This window comes from Tamandua tetradactyla, chromosome 2, assembly GCF_023851605.1.
Source record: "Tamandua tetradactyla isolate mTamTet1 chromosome 2, mTamTet1.pri, whole genome shotgun sequence".
Taxonomy (NCBI): Eukaryota; Metazoa; Chordata; class Mammalia; order Pilosa; family Myrmecophagidae; genus Tamandua; species Tamandua tetradactyla.
Genome location: NC_135328.1, coordinates 22554820 through 22559771, shown reverse-complemented (window position 1 = coordinate 22559771; position 4952 = coordinate 22554820). Strand labels below are relative to the sequence as shown.

The 4952-nt window shown below is 36.6% G+C and overlaps 1 pseudogene; it reads left to right on the top strand.

The window, feature by feature from the left end:
• The first annotated feature begins 3308 nt into the window (after positions 1-3308).
• LOC143655719 (olfactory receptor 13C4-like) lies at positions 3309-4683 on the top strand (annotated as a pseudogene).
• Positions 4684-4952: the final 269 nt, after the last annotated feature.

The following is a 4952-nucleotide window of genomic DNA, read 5'->3' as shown; positions in this document are numbered from 1 at the left end:
CACCTGTGGCATTACTTTTTGAACCTGATCTTAACTCATATTAAGATCTGAATTAATGAATTGAGGAAAAATAACCAGCTCTTCCAAGAGATGGAAATAATGGATCAGTATAAAGGTAAGGCCTGAATATCATGAAACAGTACCTTTTAAATTATAATTAAAGGAAGTAATAAATCTGAATTTCTAATATGAATAATATGAAGCAACACTGCCATTTAATATCACCAAATACAGCAAAAATCTATCATTACTATTATTTTTATAATGACGGTGAAGCCATAAAGCAATTTCAAAATTCTATCTTAATTTACATCATGGCAGTCCTATGAGAAAAGGTATACTTATCCCTATTTTACAATTGAAAAAAATGAATCTATAAGTTAGAAGCAAGGAAACTGAAACCAAAAATTTTTATTCTAAGTGCCAAGCAGTTTCCACTATGCTAAATCTATTTGACAACTATTGAAATGTATGTGGGACATGAGAGTGTTCTCTCAGTGCTTACATTGCCTAAACTGATGATTATATAAATTAGCATGCAGATTGTTTGAACAGAGTGAAAGATAATACAAGAAGAAAGATACAAAAAGACAAATAAAAAACATAGAGCTGGTGGCAAAAGACAATTGGCACACATTAAATTTGTCCTAATTATGAATCCACTAATTCTACACAGGGAAATTGATCAGGAGCCAAGAAATTAAATATTTATTCAGTTAAGACCCATCTATTATGTGCAGCTTCTGTGGTAGGTCCTAGTTGCAAAGGAATGAGAAAGACCGATGAGCACCTTCCCTCGTGCCTTTTGTTATCTCGCAAAATATAAGATAAATTCAAGGTGCTGGCCGCAGAAAAAAAACAAACAAACAATGGTAAGAGAGAGGCCAGTGCTCGTGTGGATTTGGAATTTCTACCTGGGAGGGGAAAGCTTGGAGCAGGTGGCAGGGGGAGGCTTTGAGATGGCCTAAGATGCGCTGTCATTACAGTTTTCTGGAAGAGAAGTCCCCTACAGACCTGCACCAGAGACCAGACCTGGAATCTCGGCATGTTGCCCAGTAAGTTCAATGTCTTGCCATCTTTCTTCCATTTACCTTTATGATTGGGCGGATCAAAGTACTCCTGTCCCTTTTCCAAGGCATCCATTGATTAATTTTGAGCACTATGGGGGAGAACTTTGATTTATCATGAGAAATGGTATAGAGTAAGTATGGAATCATTGTCACTTCTACCTGGAACAGTTGAATGAGTACAGTCAATGTTGTCCTTGGACCACATTGCATCTGTTTATTGTTAACCATTCCCTCTTGCTGATATATGATTTCTGTGCAAATTTTCATTGCACCAATTAATCAGGTTAGTAGTGGAAAAGGCATGGGCTTTGGGTCTTGGCACTGTCCATTATTAGCCATCAGACCTGAGCCAAGTAAACTAATATAAAGGGCATGAGATGACACCTAGGAGCTTACTATAAAAATTGGCCAAATGCAATGAATGCAGGATATCTTCAGGTTTTTATGTGACTTAATTAACAAAGTAACCATTTTTATGCTCAACTTTTTCTTCTCTAAAACTAAGATGCCACATTACCGCTTTTGCCTTTTCAAAGTTCAAATATTTCTATTATTTTTTCTTTAACTCAATTGATTCTATTTTGAGAATCACTCTGGCAAGTTTGGTTTCTGATTCCCAGTCTTTATCTGCTCTACTGTCTCCCATCTACTATCAAACAACGAACTGATTGGTAGAATGGGGTGAAAGTAATGGGGCTGAAATACTCTATAATTCACAATAGCCCACACGAAGAATAACATACAGTTTTGGACAACTTCAAATCTAACGGTGATTATGGAAAGATGAATTTTCACACCTAGCTAGTAATTAAAAACAAACAAAATACTCTAATCCTTCTGTCATGGATTCATATTTCATGAGTCAAGTTGGGCATTAAAGTCACAGGTTCTGGCTCCTTAGCCCTGTTTGGTTTAATGGGACCTTTCCCCACCAAAGAGATGTCCATTTCTGCCAGGTTTTGAGCCTTTATGTACTCCAATCACACTTTCCTTGTCAGATGTGCTTGTCACCACTCCTCTACAGAAACTCCTTTGTACCATATGATTACTTCTAAACTTTGCTCATTCTGTTCTCCCTTCTAAGTTACCCTTCTCTTCCACATTTGTCTAAACATTTCCATATTTCCAGGTCAGGTCTGAGTCTAAAACTTTTCCTGAATTATGTACTATTCATTGTACATAAGCTTCTCCTTTCTAGGAAAACAAAATTTTCTATGAAACTATGCAATAAAATTATATTTATATTACTTTTTCATGAGTATTTCTACTTTACCTAGTGATTGTGAACATTGCAGTGAGAGATACCTTATATGGTTGGTTTCATTTTCATGCTGTGCTTGGAATAAGACTGAGCTCAGATAGGCTGTCAAGAATATACTCAAAGTATTTTGTATCCCAGCATAAGTATCCCTCTTTAAAAAAAAAAGGATTTTCCAAGAATATATTTTTAAGAGCATTTGACAACACAGTGTGACTGGAGTTTGCTATAAAACACAAAAATAAGTACATTCTTATAACTCTCCAGATAATCCAATTTATCCAATCAGACAAAACAAAAATCTTTTTGGATCAGAAATATTTCGATGGTATGCAGACACATTGTGGATTACTGCTTTGGTAGCCACTGTTACTCTTCACCAATTTTGTCAGCATTATCAGTGTGTTTGTGAAAAATGCAGATTTCCAGGCCCTGTTCTGAAAAGTAAAACAGCTTCTATCTGCAGTTTAACAAATTCATCACATGTTAAAATTAGTGAAGCTGAGAACTAGACATGGCATCAAAGATCTGAGCTACATACTCCACCTTACTATACTAGCTTGGTAACCTCCCTTAAGTTCTGCCTCTCAAGCATGAAAAAAGTCAGGATAATGTAAGAATGATTGCTAGTAAAGCACATCATGTACACATATAACATGTTTAAACATTATTATTCTTTTCATAGGTTGACTTAAATTAATTATCAAGCTAAAGGCAAAAACCACAAAGCAAAATAAACAAAGAGACTATGTAATTTTCTCCAAAGATTCTCCAGCATATCCAACTGATCTAGTAAGTTGTTTTGCCATAAGAAAAAGCAAAGAAGATATTATGAGTGGACTTCAATAGATCAAGACTTTTTCTCGACTGAATATTAAATTGCACATGTGATGCAATTTATTATGAGTAAATATCTATAACATATATAATAAAAGTGACTGGGATATGCACAAAGACAAAGTTGCTCTGAAATTTTGACCATGCAGGTTAGTTAATGAATCAAACTGTATTCCTTGCTGATGTGAACTTTACCACTGCCACTTCCTGAATTTGGGTCAGATCAAATGAAGAACTCTGGCTTGCAGCTTGTAATAAACCACAGATCTTAGAACCTTCAAGTCAGGCATATCTTCTACACCAGAAGAAATTACTTCTGGATCTTTGTCTTACCATAGGTTGATCATCACACATAATCTATCGGGCATATGCATATCCAAAATTCCCAGTTTCATTGTTTGGAGTCACACACATTATTGAGTGTACCTGGATGTCAGAGCTTCAAAAAGAACACATCTTTTATTCCATCTTAAAATTGACTTCTGAGATAATTTGTGACATTTGTTGTTTGGCACTGAATATATTTTAGGTTGGGTCATCCTCTGATATTCTGAAAGCACATGTCATAGATATGTATAACCAGACATTTGTGTCAGAATTTATTCTTCTGGGTCTTTCTAGCCATCCAAAACTTGAAATGATTTATTTTGTTTTGATTCTACTGATGTATCTAGTACTTCTATTTGGCAATGGTGTTCTCATCATAGCAAGCATCTTTGATGCTCGTCTTCATACCCCTATGTACTTCTTCCTGGGAAACCTCTCAGTTCTGGATATCTGTTATACATCTGCTTCCATTCCCTCAACATTGGTGACCTTCATATCAAAGAAAAGAAGCATTACCTTCTATGGATGTGCAGTGCAGATGTTCCTTGTGTTTGCCATGGGGTCAACAGAGTGTTTGCTCCTGGGCATGATGGCTTTTGATCGGTATGTGGCCATCTGTAACCCTCTGAGGTACCCCATCATCATGAGTAGGATGGTGTATGTACTGATGGCTTCCACATCATGGTTCTCTGGTATTATCAACTCAACTGTGCAAACTTCTCTTGCCATGAGGCTGCCATTTTGTGGGAATAATGTTATCAACCATTTTGGATGTGAAACCTTGGCTGTCCTCAAGTTAGCTTGTGCTGACATATCCCTCAATGTTACCACCATGCTAGTGGCAAATATGTTTTCCTGGTTCTTCCACTGCTGGTCATCTTCTTCTCCTACATGTTCATCCTCTACACCATCTTGAGAATGAAATCAGCCACAGGGAGACACAAGGCCTTTTCTACCTGCTCCTCACACCTGACTGTGGTGATCATATTTTATGGTACCATTTTCTTTATGTATGCAAAACCTGCGTCTCAAGACCTGCCTGGGGAAGACAAATTACAAATTTTAGACAAGCTCATGTTCCTATTTTATGGGGCAATGATCCCCATGCTGAATCCTATCATCTATAGCTTGAGGAATAAGGATGTAAAAGGTGCTGTGAAATATCTGTTGACTTGCAAATCTATCCAATAAGAAGCCTAGAAATTGTAAATCTTTGTGTACTTAAGCAGAAAGTTGGCCTTATAGGCTAAATAATGAGTATTTTCCACAGAGAAACTACAATTAAGAAGAGATGCTTTTTTCCCTAGCCTTCACTAGACTTGCTTACCTAGAGTCACTAAGTGCTACAGTCTATAAATTCTGCTTCAAACATGTTCTGACCCAGATTTCTGAAAGGCAATGAATTCTTTGGGAATTATTTTCAGATTGACTGGTTCTATTGTACTGTGTGACAAGGTAGT